Genomic DNA, 24,688 nt, shown 5'->3' with positions numbered 1-24,688 from the left:
ATAGAATAACTTACCTTGTTGTTGCTTATGTTCCTTGTAACCTTGTGACCCTAGCACCCCAAGTGTGATGCCTCAAATGCTTCACATAACACCAAATGCTCTTGGAAAGACTTTTGAGAGAATACACACTTCTTAAAATCGGCCTAGCCCTCTTGTTTCATATGTGTAGCCGATTTTGGTGGAGAATGGGATTCTTATATAGTGTTGACACATCTAGGGTTACACCATGTAAAACCTAATGTGTCATGACTCTTCATTTCCATGACCCATGGGTTTGTAACTCCCATGGAGTATCCTATGGGTGGAACCCAACTTGATAATCCATGGAGCCTCTTAGCCCACTATACAAGATATGGATGATTTACATAATCAACCCATATATTTAATTAGTTATCTTTTGATCACTTAATTAATTCTAAATTAATTCTTGATCAAACTAATCAAATAATATTATTAATATATTAGAGTTTATAATATATTAATAATCTCCAAGTGTTATTTCTCTCATTTAGTCTATCCAATTGCATGGTGCCATGCAACCCAAATGGACCATGCCGGGTCGGGTCAAGTACTGACCAGAAATAGTTATGGACTTAGACACCTTATCCAACAAATTTATGCCTCCATGGACCAAGATAAGTCTGGATCTGAAGTTGCAACCCCAGATCTTGTCCCAAAACCTGAGATGGATCTCAAACATGCTAAATAGCCCCAAATCATCATCCAAGAATAGATCTAGAAGGAAAGAGCTCAAAGCAACGACTTGTTACCACCAGAATGCGCTCAAGATGAATTAGATTCTGGATCTACATGAATTCGTTGATGCTAGCCTCTTGATCTACAAGCTTCCTTCTCTATATTCCTCCTCCCAAAGCTCAAATCTCTTCAACAATGGAAGCTCACATGATTTTTCGGGTTTATTGACTCTCAAGGTTAACAAGGAGGCTGAGGGGAGGACATAGGTCCTTTAAATAGGGTGCAAAACCTAAGATTTAGTGTTTTCTCTTCCCAACACCGACTTATCGAGTCCAACCGTTGACTCGGCGAGTCAGGTCACGTATCATGTGCCCAACACACGTTCCGACTCGACGAGTTAAAGCTCCAACTCGTCGAGTCTACTTTTCCATTTACACTTTATACCCTTGAACCCTTGCTTCTGAACTTGGGATGTTACTACATTTGGGGGTGTGACAGATTTGTTACTTGGAGGAACCCTAAGCCTCTTAATTTTTCAACTTGATAAAAAAGGTGATAATGGTAGTTGTGTGAAAGGACAATACTAAAATTTTATAAATAGAAAAAGATAACCATATAATATATGAATAAAAGAAAGTAAGTTTAAAATGATCATTTTATCACTACGTGAGGATTTAGGGGAAAGGAGTAATTGTGATAGCTTTTGGAAACATGATGACCATTCATATCAATTTTTCAAAAGTTTGACTAAACATGTAGACGAGTGCTAAACATGGGGACCAAAAATGCAATTTACCCAATTTGTTATAATACATAAATTCTACCCTACTAGAAAAAAGGCCTTTTACGACGCTCATTGCGCATCGTAAAACGCTCAGACGACGCGCAAATGCGTGTCAAGGAAGGCCCTGTCATAAAGAGAGATGACGCGCTTTTGCGCGTCGTCTATAGACGAAGCGCATTTATGACGCGCATTTATGACGCGCATTTATGATGCGCGGTTATGACACGCAATGCGTATCAAGGAAGGCCCTGTCATAAAGGAAGACGACACGCATTTGCGTGTCGTAACCTTACGACGTGCGTGTTTATGACACGCAATGCGTATCAAGGAAGCAGTAGTCAAGAAAGGTCATGTCATAAATGAAGACGACACACATTTTTGCGTATCGTAATTTTAATTTTTTTTTAAAAAAATATATATTTATATATTTATTAATTTATAAATTAAATTTGCATTTAATCTCTCATAATAGAAATAAAATACCATATACAAAAAATACAATCCATTGCATAATATAAAATAAAATACCATATACAAAAAATACAATCCATTGCATTTAATTTGTATGTATAACAAAGACACATGTGTTAAACTTGTTACCATTAACATCTAATCGTATGGACTCGAGTGTTAAACTTGTTACCATCAATATCTGATTCATAAGTCCTTTCAACAAGATTGTTACCTGCATAAATGAAAACAAATAGGAACATTAACAGCCCATCATGCTCAAGCCTCATCAATACAACAAAGGAGACAAAAGTAATGTAATAAGCCAAACATTAAAACCAAACATTAATATAAGAGATGGGAAATCTTTTACCTGAATATAACTAGCACCAAACAAACCACCATTTCCAAGCTGGAATTGAGTCCGATGCAATGTGACTAAAAAAACACAAATCACTCTCAAATTTCACTTACCCCTTTCACTTTCACATAACACCAACCAACCTACTTATAAGTTGCTAATTATCTGTAAATAAATGTGAGTACTAAGTACATTGCTATAACGGGTAAAGAAATGCAAAAACTTAAATAAATTTCATTGCCCATACTTATAAACTTGAAACAGTTTTTTACCTTGAGAACGTGGGAGAAACCTGATTGGTAAATGGAATAGCGTGCTATCTCACAAACATCACATGAACTCAACTTCCAGACCTGTATTCCTCCACCAAGGGTTCCTTTGTGAGATGGATTTGTAAGGGGTCATAAGTAGATGTATCCAAAAGATTGCCTTAAGATATTATTGGAATCACTTCCACAATATTTTTAACTACATCTAATTTTTACTTAGAAAAACAATCCATACTCAAATTCCTCAAGATAGAAAGTATGCATATATAAACAAACATCAAGGCAAAGAGTGAGTAACTCGGAGTTGATTGTATAACAGATTCAATATTGCAATTCTAAGGCAAAGCCCAAACTAGAAATCCTTTAACAAGGAACAAAAACAACATTCTTAAGTTGCTGGTGGCTTAAGCTTATTATTAGAAACAAGAAACGACAACATGATACCTATGGTAAAAATTCAACACCCTTGGCTTATGTATTTTCTACATAAAAGAGTACGACAGTGAAATCTACAACAATATTATATGAATCTAAAACTTCATACTACCAACACTTTGCTCCAAAATTGTGATCTAACAACATTCTAACTACAACAATACTTCACAATAACAAGACACAAAGAAACCAAAAAAGAAGGTGGTGCATATGCATTACATCAAAACAATGATACTTTTATAAAAAAATGGCCTCATTTCCTCTTGTTCTTGCTTTTAGTAGCTCTCACCATCCTTCTTCCAGATTTATCACCACCACCAGACCCTAACGAAAAGCTTCCTCCACCAGCATTGAACTCTACACTAGATGACTGGAAAGGATTCTGAGGTAGCACTTGGTTTGGCTGGCCACCAAACTGGAAAGGAGCCGTCGCTTGTGGTGGGGCCGGGGTGGCTGAACCGAACATGAACCCTGGTGATGCAGCCACAAGAGTCGCTTGACTAAATGGTAAAACAGAAACAGGACTTGGACTAGGAGTTTGCATAGAATGCTCTGCGATGCTGTCTTCCATACCCATCTGATTATTATTATTATTATTATTATTATTATTATTATTATTATTATTATTATTATTATTATTATTCGCAAGAACAGGAGTTGGGTTTCCAAAAACTGTGGAGGGGGTTGTGAAAGACGGCTTGGTGGGACCAGATGTGGTGAATGAAAACATGGAAGATCCGGTTGATGCGGTTGTATTAGATGATGCACCAAATGTGATAGGTGGAGTTGTGGCTGCAGATGATGCCCCGAATGACAATACTGAAGAGTTTGGGGGTTGCCAAGAAGAACCAAATATGCTAGTGGTGGAGGTGGACCCACTAGTGGAATTACCGGATTTTCCCTTTGAAGAGCTAATGTCAAAAGTAGGAGCAGAAGATTCAAATAGAGAACAACTTGAAGAAAACTAGAAGGGAACAACCTGAGTAATAGGAGTAGATGTCGGTGTGTTTGACTGAGAACCACTGGTGGCAGTAAAGAAAGACCCCTTCGATTGAGCAATGGTGGGGGAAGTGGTGGCTGGAAAACAGAACCTTAATTAACAAAATAAAATCGATTTAAAAGTTAAAGAAACTAGAAAATACAAATAGTTAAATGTGACATCCCCAAAATCTCGACCAGAAAAGACCGATTTCATTTATGCTTTTTAAAACATTTTCAGAGTAAATCCATTTGATTTTTAAAGAGATGCGGAATTTGTTCCCAAAAACAAAACATGATAAGCTAGATATTTATCAAAACATTTCATATAGAAATATGATTTCATTTCATAACCAAAAGTCGGGATGTCATGTTCCGATATAGATCATAAAGCATAAACGATTACATTACAAGTCATTCAACAAATATATACATATGCAGACTTGTAAACAAAAATGACTTGATGATTCGCCCATCTTAAGCTCTTGCGCCACTTCCTGTAATACAATTTAACTGAGTGGGTCAGGCTTGGGAGCCTGGTGAGCATATAGGGTTTTCAAACCCACAATAATTATATTTAATTTTCAACATTTAACAATAAACCCGATTACCCATTCCCGTTATCCTCACCTTACGTTCCTAAAAATAACGTCTATTATAAGGAACTTATTTCAGGATTTTCATCGGGACGGACATTACTGCAGAGGGGCTTCCTCAACAATAAGTGCCCTAAAGGCAACCATGTGGGGGATAGAGTACACCGGTGAACACGTCGTTCACAACACCTACAGGTAATGAGCCTGCTAGTGTTCCACAGGACAGTCTAGAATAGTCTGTGGTCGTCATCCATACTCCGCTGAATGACTAGAATAACACCAATAACACCGAGGCCTCTCATCTGTTTATTTCACACCAATTATCTACCCATGTTCTACCCAACATATTAGTAGATAAAAATATACATTTTTATACATTGTTTAAACAACCTGTATAGCATGCTTTAATCAATACATATTCCACATAACAGATGAGGCATACACACATAACACGTATTTCATAGAGAATATACATTCACACATATAACCACAAAATATATACACGTAGCACGTATTTTATATTAAATACTTCATAATATTGCGTTGGAGAGAAAATAACTACACACTCACTTGATCAGAAGATGATCCGACAGTACTACGGCTTATAGAAGTAGCGTCTCTCCGTAGATCTGGAAGATCTTCACAAAAACCGGCTCCTCGCGGGCAGGGCTTCGGCTCGGGAATAACGCTCTTCGGGATTCTCGGGGCTTCGGATCTCGCTTCGGGGCTCGGGAATAATACCGGGGCTTCGGGGTACAAACGGCATGCAAATCGAGGCAAAAGATGAGAGAAGATGAAGAATTTGCAAAAGAAACTCGGCTGCTTCGGACCTCCTTTTATAGGTGCTGAACCCACGCACGTACGCGGGGCGTACGAGACTACGCGGGGCGTACGCCTCGGTGGTCGTCAGCGCTTACGTCATCGGTCCATCTACGTCATTGCATACGACTCACTACTCCGTAGAACTCAAGTGCCCTACGCTATACGCGGGGCGTACAGCAGTACGCGCTGCGTACTTCGGATAGACTGCCTCGCTTCTCTTCGGATAATATCGGAGTTTAAATTAAAATAAATATTAAATATTTATTAAAACTTCAAAAATTCATATCTCCTTCATACGAACTCCGTTTTCGACGTTCTTTATATCCACGCGAAGGTGAGACTACGCTCTACAACTTTCGTTTAGACTCCGTCGGGTAATTTTGACTTTTATTTTTATTAATTATTTTTAGAAGGCTCGGACAGGAAAACTTCGTTATTAAATCATAACTTCTTCGTTCGACGTCCGTTCTCGCCTATCTTTTCATCGTTTCGCTACTAACAACGAGATCTTCGATTCTCATTTAGATTGTTTCGGCTAGAAATCGCTCGATCTCAAATCGAGTATTCGGGCTGCATACTGTCACGTCAAAACTTCAGAAAATCATAACTTCATCATACGAAGTCAGATTTGGGCGTTCCTTTTTACGCACGCTCTCGGTTTAACGAAATCTACGACTTTCGTTTAGATCGCTAAGGCTAAATATCGCTCTATCTTAAATTCATGTTTTACGTCACTCGGCGTCGTGCCGGTTCCGTCGCGAAACTTCAACAGGTCATAACTTCTTCGTTATAACTCGGATTTTGGCATTCCTTATATCTCCGGAATCCTTGTTTCAACCACTACAACTTTATGCAAAGATATTGGGCATATCTCACACTTAAATTTTGACGCTTATTTTATTCTTAATTCATTAAATAAGAAAATAAACACATAAATCACATAATTCACATAATTCACAAATAATATATTTTATTATTTCAAATTGGGGTTACAATGGTTAACCTAGACTATTACATTGCTAAAAATGGCAAGCCTAGAAACACGGGCGTTACATTAAAAACACTAGAGAAGTACCTGCAATAGATACAATTTTTGATATTCCTTGTTTTTTATATGTTATGCGTAACTCAGAAGGGAGTATCTCCAAAGGGAATTCTAAGAATCACAATTTTCCACTTCCTAATAAAACCATCCTCATTAAATACATGTCCATGAGCTTCCTGTGCTTCAAGGGTAGTTTCGTCCCAAAATGCTACATATCATACCTGCATACACCTTTCTATGAGTATGCGGACATTAGAATTAAGGATTTATAAATTAATAGTGACAATATCACCATAATCAAAAGGATTCCCAACCACAGAAGCTGCAACAAGTCCACTACTATGAGGCATGAGCCATATCCATCATCAGAAAATCACCAACAGCAGCTGCAATATTTTTCAAGTGCAACGATCATACATGTCATTATTATATAAGAAAGAAAAAAAATCAATATTATATTAATATAAAAATATTATATTTTTTTGGAAACAAAAAAAGAAAGAACACCAGTAGAATCATCAAGACGATAAGGCATAGATTCAAAATATATGGATGTTCCTGAAACAAAAAAAGAAAGAACACCAACAGCTCTGTCCAGGCTCCTTTTTTGGATTATAAATCTGGGTTCCTTTGATAATCACAGTGTGGGCTGGTAAGTTCACACCCCATGCAAGAGTAGCTGTTGAAACAAGTACTTGAATGTGTCTATCAGCAAACAGATCCTCAATAAGTTGACGATCAGCCCTAGCCATTCCTACGATGTGTCTATACGCACCTGATGCTTTCCAGCCACTCTAATCACTTTTTCATAACAAATATCTGATGGGTTTTGAGCATTCTAACACTTCCTAAGTGTACATGCAACCCTAATAACCTTGGATCTATGTTTGTCTAATTTGTCAAGCAAAGTTGAATTCCAAGGTTATATCCTATCTAGCATACATGGGGAACAATTTTAACATAAAATATAGATAGAATAACTTACCTTGTTGTTGCTTGTGTTCCTTGAAACCTTGTGAGCCTAGCACCTCAAGTGGTGATGCCTCAAATGCTTCACACAACACCAAATGCTCTTGGAAGAACTTATGAGAGAATACACACTCTTCAAAATCGGCCAAGCCCCCTTATTCCTTAGTGTAACCGATTTGGGAGGAGATCATATTACTTATATAGTGTTGACACATCTAGGGTTAAACCCTAATGTGTCATGACTCTTCATTTCCATGACCCATGGGTTTGTAACTCCCATGGAGCATCCATGGAGCATCCTATGGGTGGAACCCAACTTGATGATCCATGGAGCCTTTTAGCCCACTATACAAGATATGGATGATTTACTTAATCAACCCATATATTTAATTAGTTATCTTTTGATCACTTAATTAATTCTAATTTAATTCTTGATCAAACTAATCAAATAATATTATTAATATATTAGAACTTATAATATATTAATAATCTCCAAACGTTATTTCTCTCATTTAGTTTATCCAATTGCATGGTGCCATGCAACCCAAATGGACCATGCCGGGTCGGGTCAAGTACATACCAGAAATAGTTATGGACTTAGACACCTTATCCAACAGTCTCCCACTTGGATAAGTCTAGTAACTATTACTGCAAGTATGACTTCAGGAACCGATCGGCAATCGTAGCTCTTTACAAGGTTTCTCGAAACTTGAGAAGACGATGGTACGCCATTTAAGATAAGTGATCATATAATCCTCTGTTCTAGATATCAGTCGGACAAATACATGGAACAATGTCTTACTTATTGTCCAACATTTGTTTCCCGATTTCCGATTTGTTTGACAAAGAACTTTATTGAACACATCAATCTAGTTCTGACCGGGCCCGGTACATAGGTCAAAACAAAATCATCGAGGGGCCCAGATATCAGCTTCTAATCCAAGAAGGAACAGATAAACTTCGACTCATATGTTTGTTCTACTACTCATTGAATTACACATAAGAGCACGATTTTATAACATCGAGTTACCAATGCGTTTTTCGTACAATTAATGCATAACCAACTCGTAAGTAACAAATCATATCTCTAGGTTTAAAGACTTATATGATATTACCCTCTCACGATCACTCGAGATAGAATTCCATGAAGTGATTCTAGTGAGCGTGGGTTGAGTCCAATGCTCAGAACTTATGAGCACTCATGATTGTCGTAGCCTTGTCCTAGACCTCTACAACCAAACATGACAGTCTTGATTCATACCTACTTCCGACATATGACCGACTGTGGAGGTTTGAATAATATGTTATACTAAACAAAATTATTCTGGAAGTCAAAACATGCAAAAGAAATATAGTAAACGATCGACAAGAGATAGCAACACTTTACTCATAAATAAAACACTTTTATTCATCATCAAATGTCAATTACACTTTACAAATTTCGAGATTATCTAACTACTAAATCTAATATCATCCTTCAGCCCTATGCTCCGAGCATGCTGGAGATGCTTAACCCGAGTCAGTCCCTTCGTGAGGGGATCTGCCGGATTCTCATCTGATGATACCCTCTTTGCCACGAGGAGTCCTTCTTCGATCCGATGTCTGATGAAATGGTATTTTCTGTCGATGTGTCTGGATCTCCCGTGATCCCTTGGTTCCTTGGCTAAGGCAACAGCACTTTCACTATCACAGAAAATTTCCATCGGCTCTTTAATAGCTGGTACAACTCCAAGGTCTCCAATGAAGTTCCTCAGCCATAACGCCTCCTTTGCCGCTTCGCTAGCTGCAATATACTCTGATTCACAAGTAGAATCTGCCACTGTCTCTTGCTTGGAACTCTTCCAAGAAATTGCTCCTCCATTTAGGGTAAAGACCCAGCCCGACTGAGAGCGGAAGTTATCCCTATCAGTCTGGAAGCTAGCATCACTATACCCTACAACTCTCAAGTCATCACTCCCACCGAGGGTAAGGACCCAGTCCTTAGTCCTTCGCAGGTACTTGAGAATATTCTTTACCGCAATCCAGTGTGCCTTGCCAGGGTTCCCCTGAAACCTGCTAACCATGCTCAAGGCAAAGGCTACATCAGGTCGAGTACACGTCATAGCATACATGATCGAACCTACAGCCGAAGCATAAGGTAATCGACTCATTTCTGCTATCTCAACCTCAGTGCTAGGGCTTTGTGTCTTACTCAGCTTGGTGCTACTCTGGATGGGCAACTCTCCTTTCTTGGAGTTTTGCATTCTGAATCTCTTCAGAATCTTCTCCAAGTAGGTACTTTGACTAAGTCCAATTAATCTTTTACTCCGATCTCTCAAGATCCTTATCCCCAAAATATAGGCAGCTTCACCAAGGTCCTTCATAGCGAAACACTTTCCAAGCCAGGACTTTACTTCCTGCAAGGTTGGAATGTCGTTTCCTATGAGTAGTATGTCATCCACATACAATACCAAAAAGCTAACTATACTCCCACTAGCCTTGACATATACACAAGATTCATCTTCACTCCTAGAAAAGCCAAATTCCTTGACCTTTTCATCAAAGCAAAGATTCCATCTGCAAGGTGCTTGCTTTAATCCATAAATGGATTTCTCAAGCTTACACACTCTATTAGGGTACTCGTTACTGACAAAACCCTCTGGCTGACTCATGTAAACATCTTCAGCCAACTTTCCATTAAGGAAAGCGGTTTTGACATCCATTTGCCAAATTTCATAGTCATGAAATGCGGCTATAGCTAACAGAACCCGAATAGACTTAATCTTGGCCACCGGAGAAAAGGTCTCATCATAGTCCACTCCAGGAATTTGAGAGAAGCCCTTTGCAACCAGCCTAGCCTTATAAGTGTGTACTTTACCATCCATGTCGGTCTTCTTTTTGAAGACCCATTTGCACCCTACAGTCTTTCGACCTGGTACATTCTCAACCAAGTTCCAAACTTGATTGTCATACATGGATTGTATCTCGCTATCCATAGCCTCTTTCCATTTAGCAGACTCGGGGCCTGCCATGGCTTCCTCGTAGCTGTTAGGGTCATCTTGACTTACTAGTGTCTCATCACTAATAAGTGTCTCACCTTCTGCAGTAATATGGAATCCATAGTAATGCTCAGGTGCACTCCTAACTCTCGTGGAACGCCTCAGAGGTACAGATTCGTCAATTGGCTCAACAGGAGTTTCCTCCTCAAGTTGAGGGCTAGAGTTTGAAGTTCCTTCACCACTTGACTCTTGAATTTCTTCAAGATCAGCTTGCCTCCCACTGTCTCCTTGGCTTATAAACTCTCTCTCTCGAAAGACTCCTCTTCTTGCTACAAAGACCACATTGTCACTAGGTCTGTAGAAGAGGTAACCAAAGGAATGCTGTGGGTAGCCGATGAAAATACACCTCTCGCTTCGGGGTTCGAGCTTATCATGAGTCTCGCGTCTCACGAAAGCCTCGCAGCCCCAAATCTTGATGTGGTCTAGTTTAGGTACTTTACCAGTCCACATCTCGTGAGGAGTTTTGGCAACTTTCTTTGTAGGGACTAGATTGAGGATATGGGCGGCAGTCTCTAAGGCATACCCCCAGAATGAGATTGGTAGCGAAGCTCGACTCATCATGGAACGAACCATGTCCAACAAGGTTCGATTACGCCTCTCAGCCACACCATTCAATTGCGGTGTCCTGGGAGGTGTCAATTGTGAGACAATCCCACATTCCTTTAGATAGTCGAGGAACTCTGAACTAAGATACTCACCACCTCGATCGGATCGAAGCATCTTAATGTTCCTGCCCAATTGATTCTCGACTTCCTGTTTAAATTCCTTAAACTTCTCGAAAGTCTCTGACTTATGCTTGATTAAGTAGACATATCCATATCTACTGTAATCATCGGTAAAAGTCAAATAATAACGATTAGCATCTCTAGTGGCATGTTTGAATGGTCCACACACATCCGTGTGTATAAGGTCCAACAAACCTTCACCCCTTTCACATGAGCCTGTGAAGGGTGACTTTGTCATTTTTCCAAGTAAGCATGATTCGCAACTATCATTTGACTTTAGGTCAAACGACTCCAAGACTCCATCCTTTTGGAGTTGGCCTATGCGTTTCTTGCTTATATGTCCAAGACGACAATGCCATAATGATGCTTTATCCAAGTTATTATTATTAGAATCAATACACAAAACATTATTTCCTAAGTTATCTACAATAGATACAGCTTCATACACACCATCACAAGGTAATGCTTTAAAATAAAGTACATTATTAAAGAAAGCATTAATCGAACCAACTTCATTATCAAACGAAAAGGTGAAACCTTGTTTGTACAATGCATGAAAGGAAATAATATTTCTTGCCATTTCTGGCGAATAACAACATTTATTCAAATCTAAATTTAACCCACTACTTAGCGATAAAGTATAAACTCCAATCTTGGTGACAGGTGTAACTTTCCTATTCCCCATGATTAAGTTTATTCTTCCTTGCTCCACATTCTCACTTCTTCCTAGTCCCTGCAAGTCACAACAAATATGAATTCCGCAACCTGTATCAAGGACCCAAGATTTCGAATGGGGTGAGTTATTAGAAATGATAGTGTAAATACCTGCATGGTTGGGTTTGACTTTCCCATCCTTTACATCTTGCTGGTACTTTGGGCAGTTCCGCTTCCAATGAGCTTTTTCGTGACAATAGAAGCATTCAGCCTCTTTTGGGTCAGAAGAAGGAGTAATGAAACCTTTCTTGGTTCCACTTGAAGAAGAGCCATCAAGGGTCCGAGCCTTGGTACCCTTTGAAGATCTCTTTCTCTTCCTCCCCCGACTCTTCCCGATTGCCAAGACCGGAGTTGTTTCTGGAGTAGGAGTGATAGCGACTGACTTCCCCTTAAGACCTGTTTCTGCGGTCTTGAGAAGTCCCTAAAGTTTGCTGAGGGTGACCTCTTCCTTGTTCATGTGATATGTCATGCGGAATTGATCATAGCACGATGGTAAGGAGTGCAAAATGATATCTATTGCAAGCTCCTCAGGGAAGTTCACATTGAGCTTCAGCAACCGATCCACATACCTTTGCATTTTCTGCATGTGGCTCGTGACGGACTCTCCGTCCTTCATCATGGTCGTTATCATGGAGCAAATGACTTCGTACCTCTCTTGTCGTGCACTTTGATGGTATCTTTCCATCAAATCTTGGTGCATTTCATAAGGGTAGAAGTCTTCATAAGACTTTTGGAGTTCAGCTGTCATGGTGGCTAACATGATGCAAGCCACCTTGGTTGCATCTCTTTCATGAGTATGAAAGTCAGCGATCTCCTGGGGAGTTGCAGTGGACTCGTCAATTTCCTTAAGCTCCTTGTCAAGGACATATTCTTTGTCCTCGTAGCGGGTAATCATCCTGATGTTTCTGATCCACTTATTGAAGTTGGATCCATCAAAGGTGACTTTCCCACACAGACTCATAAGAGTAAAGGAGCCATTAGGATTCGAGCCAGAAGCATTAGTTGAAGACATCTGAAAAGAAGAACAAGTTTAGTTTAGATTTAAGAGAGTCCTTAATAAAACACCCAAATGTAATATTAAGGCTAGGATCCAATCACAATATAATATAACTTAGAAGAGGTATGCCGTAATCTAAGCTATACCATATTTGAAAGGTAGGTGAATGACGATTCACCAATTTCCACCACGCAAACCGAAATATTAAATATTTAGTTTTTTATTGGTTTTAGAAATTCCTAGATTCTTTGAGATCCAATGAACTTTTCAAAGGCATGTTTCAATCTCGGGAGTGCCCTCCAGGTTTTGTGACTGGGATGCCGAGGATCACAAAACGAGGTGTGAAGTAACCATGCAAATCACTTGGTACCCTTAAAGTTTATCACTCAATCGATGTGCCGGTAAACCACACACGCTCCACCGATACTATAATAAACCTTAAGTCACCCTTTACCTACCTTGTTAAGTGCAAGTTAGTGTGCCGGTTAACCACACACGCTCCACCAACGACTCAGACAAAGTGTAAAGTGTAATTTCATGGATTAGCACCTTATTCACATTTTTCCTAAAGTAACTAAGATTGGGAATTTAATAAACATTTAGTTACTTTATATATTCATCATACTTTGAATGAGAATTTATAAGTCCTTGTCTTACCCGTTCGGCTAACGACCCTCCACCAGTCAAGCAAGCGGTGGGTGAGAATATACACCCATTAAGTCACCATTTTATAGGCAACAACCTTATACCCACCTTATAGACCGGCTTCGTGAATGAGGCGTACTAGCGGTAAGACGACTTGTTCTTATACATATATATATATAATTATTAAATCATCATAATATAAGTATAAGGGTTGAATTTTAACTTTTTAAAATTCTAGGGGTTGGAACTAAAGTTTTAACTTAACTTTACTCGTTCCAAAACTTGAGGGCAAGTTTTGTAACTTTCAAAACTTTTCATTTCTTGTAACTTATGAGTTTAATAGAGTCATAAAATGAAGACTCTTCATTTTTATAACTCTTGTGTTTTCTTAATGGTTTTAACTCAAGTGTGACTCTTGGTTTTCCATAACTTAAGGATAAGTTATGGACTCCATTAAAACACATTATGATCAAGAATTAAACTACCAAATAGGTTACAAATAATTCCTATGATCATCTAAAACATCATAAGAACAAGAACATGAATATGAACATAATCAAAAATTACATAAAACTTTGTAATTTTGATAACTAGTTGTTGTAAATGAATTAGCAAAACATTACACCACCAAAAACAAGTTTATATTTACTAAAACAGTTTAGGGTAATGTTTCTAATTCATTTTCCAGCAACTGAATCGAAATTCTGCACTCATTCGACCCTACTCGCCGAGTGCATGAACATGACTCGCCGAGTTGGTTGAAGATACTCATGGACTCGACGAGTTCCCCCTATGGACTCGACGAGTCCGATCGCAGACAGCAAATTTTCGATCCTGTTTTCAACTTTTAAGCACAAATAAGAACAAACAAGCCTAGGCTCTGATACCACTGATGGGTTTTGAGCATTCTAACACTTCCTAAGTGTACATGCAACCCTAATAACCTTGGATCTATGTTTGTCTAATTTGTCAAGCAAAGTTGAATTCCAAGGTTATATCCTATCTAGCATACATGGGGAACAATTTTAACATAAAGTATAGATAGAATAACTTACCTTGTTGTTGCTTGTGTTCCTTGAAACCTTGTGAGCCTAGCACCTCAAGTGGTGATGCCTCAAATGCTTCACACAACACCAAATGCTCTTGGAAGAACTTATGAGAGAATACACACTCTTCAAAATCGGCCAAGCCCCCTTATTCCTTAGTGTAACCGATTTGGGAGGAGATCATATTACTTATATAGTGTTGACACATCTAGGGTTAAACCCTAATGTGTCATGACTCTTCATTTCCATGACCCATGGGTTTGTAACTCCCATGGAGCATCCATGGAGCATCCTATGGGTGGAACCCAACTTGATGATCCATGGAGCCTTTTAGCCCACTATACAAGATATGGATGATTTACTTAATCAACCCATATATTTAATTAGTTATCTTTTGATCACTTAATTAATTCTAATTTAATTCTTGATCAAACTAATCAAATAATATTATTAATATATTAGAACTTATAATATATTAATAATCTCCAAACGTTATTTCTCTCATTTAGTTTATCCAATTGCATGGTGCCATGCAACCCAAATGGACCATGCCGGGTCGGGTCAAGTACATACCAGAAATAGTTATGGACTTAGACACCTTATCCAACAATATCATTCATCAATTGAAATCTCTACAATGGCTTCTTTACTGTAATTCCAATATACTGTTGAGCAAGTGGGCAAGGTCTGTAACTATTGTCAAAATGAAACAGGCCTTTCTCCAATATACTGGTGACAATGATTTGTGTTTCTTCAATTTGTTGATGGGTCAAAGACTGATCTACACTCAACTCCATCACAGTGACTTCATAGTGCTTCAAACGATTGGACAGGTTGGCATGGTTGAGATCTTTACAAGCTTCTCAAAAGCTTGTTGTGATTTCTGTAAGAGCCTAAAGGAAGCTCACACTTCTTATTTTCCATCAAAATACCACCTTGCAGCATCCCTATCAACAACATCCCTTCGACCACGATCCCCATTTCCACCACCACTCTCATCCTTCAATCACCTTGCTTCTTCTCTTATGCTTTTGTCCAAGTTCTTCATCCTCTCTTTTGTTGTTGCCCTGGTGGCATGCAGTTGTTCCAATATTGCAGCCAAATCAGGCCCCAGTCCCATCATTCGTTCTTCAACTTGCTTCCTTTGTTCTTGATCTTCAGCCCTTGCAAGACAGGTACACCACACAATCTTCAGTCTGTTCCTCAAAAGATACTTTATCAGACTAAACTTATCAAACTGAAGATGCACCAAACAAAAGATATTCCATACACGAAGGTAATTATTCCAATATGCCATTTATGAAATCCGATAAATACAATTGTAATGGCTTTTGACAGACTTATAACTTAAAATCAAATATAATTAAAACTGGAAGTCCCAAAGAGTCCTAAATTGAAAAGAAAAAAAAACAATTAAAATATAGAATTTACTTGAGAGATTGTAGATCTGTAGCCAGAAAAATGTAGATGAGGCAACAAAGACCAAGCCACTAGGCAATTGCTAATTGGCAAAATCTGGAATCAGGTTCAGCCTGCAGAGTGCAGCAAACCTCGACTTCCAAGCCATAGAGAAATTGGGCAAACTTGCAAAAAGTAAATAAATAAAAATAAAGTTGTGGTTTTTATTTAATATAGAGAGGAGAAGATATGCATGTTTTATTTATATTAAAATTGAAAGCTAAAAACACACAAGGTGAGAATGAGAAAGGGGGGCAACAGGCGAGAATGAGAAGGGCAGAAGCAAACTCACAATGCGAAAAATCGATAATTAGATTGTCAGATTAGGAGAATCAGTTGGAGATAGGGCCGTGATTCACAGATCTGTGAACGATAATTGAACGATCAGCAACTGGAGGATTTTTTTTATACTCTTTGATTTCTGAACTTCACTTATTAGGCGCGATCTCTGATTTTACATGAATTTGGTTTGCCGCCTAAAGTCTCTCCACGATTCCACTAAGATGACTAATTTCCCCCGAATCCACTTCCCGTCTCCTCGTTTTCTCCCTGCTACTCTTTTCCCGTGTGGCTGATGATTCGTATTTTTACCCGATTGCCACTTTCTGCTGTGTGGCTGATGATTCTTGTTCTCCTCTTGATGACTTTAGACTCCATCTTTACGAATTTACATGATATTTTACAGAAAGGAGTCTTTGTGGAGCATTGGGTTTTTTCTTTATTTCATAATCCTAGCACATACTGGGTTGAGAGAAAACGAGAGAAGCAGAAGCTTGGAAGAAAATAAAACCCTAGCACATGCTAGAGAGAAGGGAGGTGGCGATGGCTTAGGGTTTACAGCGAGACGGGAGGTAGAGAATGAAGGGAGATCTAGAGGAGAGAGTATCAGAGAGGGGAGAGTGGATTGCAAGGATGAAAGATAGATAGAAGATAGAAAAATGAGGCGGGTTTTCAAAATTTTGGGGATTTCGTTTCCCCCTTGTCTACTGAAAGCGCGTTTCATTAAAATTATAAAGCGACAGGTATAGACGATGCACGTTTAAGATAAAGTGCCCTCCATGTTTTTAATTTTTTTTTCTTGAGACACTAAATTAAGGGCACGCAATAATGCGTGACGTGAATCCTTAAATTTTTTGGTGAGATGACACTATTTTAAGGGCACGTCCTTTTGCGTATCATTAATCAATGCGTGTCGTAAAAAGCGCGTCATTAAAGGTCTATTTTCTAGTAGTGCTAGAAAGACAAAACTGCACAAATGGTCCCTGTGGTTTGTCAAAAATTGCCACTTTGGTCCAAAAAGGTTTGGACTAGGACCAGAGGTCCAAACTTTTCAGTTTTTTGCGAGTTTGGTCCAATTTACTATTAATTTTTTCATAATGACGATTTTGCCCTTATTTTTTTCTTTTTCATTTTTTTTATTATTTAAAGATTTTTTTCAGATTAAAAGAAAAAAGAAAATTTTCCTTTTCTATTTAATTTATATAATTTTTATAACAGAAAAAATAGAAAATAAAAATGCAATATCTCTCTCTCTCTCCCTCTCTCTCTCTCTCTCTCTCTCTTTCTTTCTCTCTCTCTCTCTCTATCTCTCTCTCTCTCTCTCGGGTGAAACCTGCCATCAGAGATGGAGTCTCCGGTCATCAAAGAGGAGGCAATTTCCCTTCACTATTGATTAGCAAACCCCAAACCCCTCTTTCGATTTATGTGATCCCTTTTGATATCTACAACCCCGTAGATGGCCAATGCGGAGATGAAGGCCACCAAAAAAGGCACAACCATCATCCTCTTTATTTTTCCTTTCTTTCTACTCATCGTTACCTGTCAAACACCCAACGATCGACTGCTAATACTTGTGGATCCTTCTGATTTGTTAGTCGTCATCGATGAGGAGTAAAACCACAAAGGAATTCATCGGAGACCGGTTGTCCTCCTCACTCTTTCTCACTATTTCTGACTCAGAAATCTTCATATCCACATGCCACCTGCTGTGTTTCCTCAAATTAGATTCACCCTCTCTATCTCTTGAACATAAACAACAAGGATGGAGATGAGTAGAAAGAAATGGGAATGGAGCAGTTTTTGTACCACCATTTCTCCAGCAAACCCTAACCTCAACGCCTCCACCACCGTTTGGAAACCCTAACCCTAGCGCCGTCAAACCCTAAACGACCGATTGGAGTAACGAATCTAGGGTTTCTATAACTCGTAGATCGTTGTCGCCATCGAAGAAGGATAGAGACAAAGAGAGAAGAAGGCGAAGCTAGGTTTTTGAAAACGAAAAGTCTTGAGCTAGGGCTTCTTAATGCAACGGCAGCGGCGAAGTCAGCAATCCTCGATTTGTGTTGAACACGTATTCGTCCCAAGTCGTCGCTCTCTATCTCTTCCCATCTCTCTCTCTCTCTCTCTCTCTCTCTCTCTCTCTCTCTCTCTCTCTCTCTCTCTGACGGCTTCGTTTACATGTTGCCTAAAAAAATGCTGACGTTGGTGTTGAACTGGTTGTGATGGTGCTCGGCTAGTGGCAGTGGTTTCCGACAAGTGGTGGTTGTTCATATTTTTCCGTTAGCCGATGGTGGTTATGTTACATTCCTTTTTATAAAAAAAAATCAGAGAAGTAGAGAGAGAGAGAGAGAGAGAGAGAGAGAGAGAGAGAGAGAGAGAGATGGGAAGAGAACATGGGTTGAAGTTTTCTTTTTCGTTTTTATTTTAATATATTTAAATAAATAAATAAACATAAAAAATAAAGTAAGGGCAAAATGGTCATTATAAAAAAGTTCAAAGCAAATTGGACCAAAGTGGTAACAAAATCAAACTTTTGGACCACTGGTGTTAGTCGGAACATTTTTGGACGAAAGTAGCAATTTTCGACATACCAGAGGGACCATTTGTGCAGTTTTGTCTTCTAGAAATATTATGGGCGAATAAAAAATAATAATAAGGATGTTTATTTGTAATTAGTACCTTAGTAGGTGTATTACGTTGACATGTATGTGATACTTGGTCCACTTAGGTTGCTAAGTAGCGGGTGGGTCACTTGCCTTATTCTTTCCCTTTCTAGATAAAAATGGCTTTAAAAAAATTCAAATATACCCGATAAACGGAAAAGTAGTTAGATTAATTATCTTTATTAAATTGACAAGTATATAGTATATCAAATTGAAAGAGATTTGACTGTTTTTTTCTTTTTTTTCCATAAATTACTTTGTTTGAATTCAGTTTTATTCTTTTGCTTTCGGATAGGTTTGACATTTCAAGTCGACCATTTATGTCCACATGTTCCTTTTCCCATTTATATTATGTCGTTATTATTGTTATTTTAAATTTAAACGTTTACTATTTAAATTGTTTATTTTTTCATGTAAATGATTTATAAGAAAATTTTAAAGAAAAAAAATTACATTTAGAATTTTTTTTTCAAACAATGACATCACCACTGGACGTTCTATTATTTTAAAAATAGATTTTCTATCATGTTGTTAAACAACTTTTTTTTACCAAGAAGTCACACCCAAAGATGTCCCGGTTATTATCGGACTGGTGTAAAACTCATTTATTAAATGAGTTCATTTAAAAGAAAAATTTTAATATAAAATTCTAAAATTTTAAAAGTTTGAATTTATAAGAAAATAAAAAAAAATCTGAATTATTAAAATTAATGTGTTTTTTTTTTTAATTTAAACAAATAATTTAGATAAATAAACAAATAAAACTAATAAGATTTTAATTTTCAAAATTTAAAATTAAAAGAAAAATCAATTAATGAAACTGATATTCATTTATTATTACATTTATTTTAATTATTATATTTATATATTATTTGAATTAGATAAAATAAAAATAACCACAAAATATTATGTGAAAAAAATTTAATTGAAAATAAACATAACATAACATGTGACCAAATCAATAAAAACGTGACATATGACAAAAAGATTGTCCATTTGTTAAAGTAGATTATTAACATGTCCACATTTATTTGTTAAACTATTCTCAAATTGAATTAAAAAAACACTATTATTTTCTGGAGAAAGCCATGATTTAATTGGTTTTTTAATAAAACAATTCAATTTTCATTTATTTTAATTTTGACGTTATAAATTTTGTCGATCATTTGGTTTTTATGAACGTTGTTCTTTCATATATTTTTAATTTTGACATTATAGATTTTGTGGATTATTTTCGCTTTTATGAAGGGTGTTGGCATATGATATGGCAAATTATTTGACACATCAATAATTTCATTAATACAATTTAAATAGATTTATAATTTACATTCTTTTTTCTTTCTTAACCTCAAGTCGCCATGAGTTCTTTTGCTTCTACATGCAAGAATGGAAATTGTAACACCGTGAATTTAAAAACAAATTTTCGCATTTATAAAAACATAATTCATTTAATATTCGTAAAAACACCCATGTTTGAAATTCAATCCATGTCATATAAAAATCCCAAGATGTGATAACATAAAATCCCGCGCATGTGCACTGATCAAGCCGACGCCTTCCCACGGTCGTCACTAGTACCTGAAACAAATAACACCAAACACTGTAAGCACAAAGCTTAGTGAGTTCCCCAAAATACCACATATAACACATATTAGCCACTCGAGACTATAACTCTGTGGGTCCGTGCACCCAAACTCTATGAACCCTCAGGTTCTAACTCTGTAAACATGCATAGCATAAATCACATAGAATAATGCAGTGCAACACATAACACATATATAGCATACAAACACTGTATCACATAACTCTAGTTACCTACTCAAGGTAAAGTATAGTGAGAAGACTCACCTCGCGTATCTCGATAACTCGCAAATCCCTGAAATCACTCGTGCTCGATCCCCCAAGCTATAATCCTCCTATAATACAATATATCTCTAATTAACACTTTTACAACTAAGGTTGACTAAGCCTATCAAGTCAACTCTGGTCAACGGTCAACTTTGATCGGACTCGGCGAGTGCACCAAAGCGACTCGGCGAGTCTATACGCGTTCAGTGACCCTCTCAGATCCTCTCTTGACACGTCGAGTACTTCCCTAACTCGAAGAGTTCCACCTGGCATGAATCGCGGGGCAACCACGACTCAACTCGCCGAGTCTCAAGAACAACTCGGCGAGTTCCGGCTTGACTCAGCCCCATATTGACTCTCCCTGACTCACTGGGTCATCCCCCAACCCAACGAGTCTACTCGCTGAACACTTTACGTGAAACCCCAACCCTACTCGCCGAGTCTGAAGAAAAACTTGGCGAGTTCATGCCATGCACAAACTCTATTGACCTTCTGAGGTCAGATCTGCTTTTCCAAACCATAGATCTGGCCTTCCGAAGCATGAATGTCACGTAAAGTTCGAAACTTGATGCTTGTATAACCCCCACAAGGCATCAAAAGGAGATTTGGTCCCAAAAATAACCACCTAGGTCCAATGACTCCATAATAACTCAAAAGCTCCAAGGGTTAAGGTCTCTGGACCTCTTTGAGTCCAGATCCAAGGCACAAACTCGAAGAGGGACCATTTGCTTCACATAATCACTCTCCAAAGGGGTTATAAAACCCTAACTCTAAAGATCAACCCTAAAAATGAAGGAGATTCGAACCATTACCTCAAAATGAAGCCTCTAGACTCTGGATCTGCTGGAATCTCACCTCCTCCTTGCTCTTGCCACCTTCTTCTTGCTAAACAAGGAATATAAAGGCCCAAAAGTGACTTCCTCTCTCCCAAAATGAATTAGCTCTCTTAGGGTTCTCTCAAGGGACTGGTAGCCGCAATGGGAGGCTATAAGTGCCCTTAAATATGCTCCAAACCCAGGGAATTAGGGTTTCATTAAATAGCGTGGACTCACCGAGTCCAGACGCGAACCCGCGTCCAAAACCGCGATCCTACTTGGCGAGTTTGAGCTCCAACTCGCCGAGTCTCCTCACAAAATACCAAAAATAAAGAATGAATAATACGTGGGAATCCGGGCTGTTACAATTCTTCCCCACTAGAACTAGACTTCGCCCTCGAAGTCTCGCTCTGCAAATAACTCCGGATGCTGCTCGCGCATCTCACGCTCCGACTCCCAAGTCATCTCGGACCCCTTCCGATGCTGCCACTGAACCAAAACCAAGTGTACCTCCTTGTTCCTCGGAACCTTGATTTTCCGATCTCTGATTGTCACTGGACTCTCAGCATAATTCAGGCTCGCATCCATCTGAATATCCTCTAATGGAACCACTGCCGACTCATCGGCTATACACTTTCGCAATTGCGACACATGGAAAGTGTCGTGAATCTGTTGGGTTTTGAGCATTCTAACACTCCTAAGTGTACATGCAACCCTAAATACCTTGGATCTATGTTTTCTCTATTATACATGCAAATAAGAACTTCCAAGGTATTATCCTAATCTAGCTTACAAAACAATGAATGTAACAAGATAGAATACATACCTCTTTGATGTAGAAAGTCTTCATGAAGCTTGAGTGCCTAGTGCCCCAAGTGTGACACCTCAAATGGTTCACACAACACCAAATACACTTGGAATAACTTGAGAGAATTCTACACTTCATGAAAATCGGCTAGCCCTTTCTTACTCTCTCTAGTGGCCGATTTTGGTCAAGAATAAGATGCTTATATAGTTAGGGTTACACCATGTAAACCCTAATTGACATGGCCTTTCATTTCCATGATCCATGGGTACAAATACACCATGGAGCATCATATGGGTTTTAGCCCAACTAGATAATCCATGGAGCATTAGCCCACTATATAAGTATGGATGATTTGCACAATCAACCCATATATTTAATTAGTCTTCTTTTGATCACTTAATTAATCCTAGATTAATTCTTGATCAATACTAATTAAATAATCTTATTATTCTTATTATTAATATACTAGAACTTATAGTATATTAATAACTATAAGTGTCTTATTCCTCTCATTTAGTCTATCCAAGTGCATGATGCCATGCAACCCAAATGGACCATGTCGGGTCGGGTCAAGTCTTACCAATTATAGTTATGGACTTAGATATTAATCCAACAGTCTCCCACTTGGATAAGTCTAAAACTATTATTGCGTATGACTTCAGGAACCGACTGGCAATCGTAGCTCTCAAAAGCTTCTGTTGAACTCTGACCATGTCGATGAACTCTGACCTTTGTCAATGACTTGTCCATTAGATAAGGGATCATATATTCCTCCATTCTAGATATCATATGGACTGAGACATGGATTATAATCATTCTCTCTGTCCATTTGTTGTTTCCCGATCTCTAATTTATGACGACTGACTAATTGAACAAATCAAATCAGTCCTGGCCCGGCCGAGCACTTCGATTTGTCATCATCAAATCATCGAGGGGCCCACAGATATCGCTTTTATCCCGAAGGTAAAAGGAATGGATAAACTTCGACTCATATGGCTTGTTCTACTACTTGTTGAATCATACACAAAGACACGTTTTATAGCACCGAGTTACCAAATGCGTTTTCGTGCAATCAATGTACTATCAACTCATAGTAATAACTCATATCTCTAGGTTTGAAGAATATAAGATATTATCGTCTCATGATCACTCATGATAAAATCCATGAAGTGATTCCAATGAGCGCGGGTTAAATCCAATACTCATAACTTATGAGCACTCATGAGTGTTATAGCCCTTTGTCCAACACCTTAGACCTCTACAAGCCAACCTATGACAGTCTTAATTCATATCTACTTCCAACATATGACCGACTGTGGATGGTTTGAATAACTTAGTCATTCCGGAAGAATAACCGAGTTTATTCGGGAAGTCAAAACATGCTAAGTGAAACACAATAATAATTGAATCCAATATGGTATCAAAACCTACGAACATAAATAAAACACCTTTTATTTATCACCATATGATTACACATTATTCATTGTATACTGTTTCAGCTATCAACTTTATTCTTGAATTTAAAACAATAGTTGTCCCATGCTCCAAGCATGTACACTATGTTTTCTAAACACTAGTCATGCCATACACCAAGTATGCATACTATGTTTGTCTATGATCTTTACTTTGTGAACTAGATCCATTGAACATAACTTCAATGATTCTCTTTTCACAGTCCCAAATCCTTACTGCAAATGCAAGAATTCCAAATTCATGCCATTTGATGAAATCTGTTAGATTCTAAACTTATATGCATTGATCTTCTTGTAATGATTATGCACAAAGTCATAAAGACTTGACAACAAACATTATAGAGCATTCCAAAGGAGATCAACTCCTTAGAAACATCCTTCTTGCATTAAGTTTCCTTAATCTTACACAGATTGAAAATTCTAACTTTGAAACATTTCCAGATTCCATTTTGACTATCACCTTTGAACAAGAGTTGCCTCCTTACAGATTATGTCAATATGGTCCTTCCAGAATTATCACTATACTTCCAACTGTCCTTGAGCAACCAATCTTTGGTAAACCTTAGATTGTCCTCGACAATTGTTTAATCCTTTTAGTCATATCCAGTTCTAAACCTTTTCCCTTCTTAATGCCCTAGGCATTTGGAAAATTTTAGAATGGATGAATATAGAACATGTAATCGATTCTATATCCGAAGCATATGGGACACGATTCATGATGTCTCACATAAAGACTAAACCAGTCTTTTGCTATAATATTTCCATTTCAATTTGC

The sequence above is a fragment of the Lactuca sativa genome, chromosome 3, assembly GCF_002870075.4.
Source record: "Lactuca sativa cultivar Salinas chromosome 3, Lsat_Salinas_v11, whole genome shotgun sequence".
Classification (NCBI taxonomy): Eukaryota; Viridiplantae; Streptophyta; class Magnoliopsida; order Asterales; family Asteraceae; genus Lactuca; species Lactuca sativa.
Note: the sequence above shows the minus strand (reverse complement) of the source record.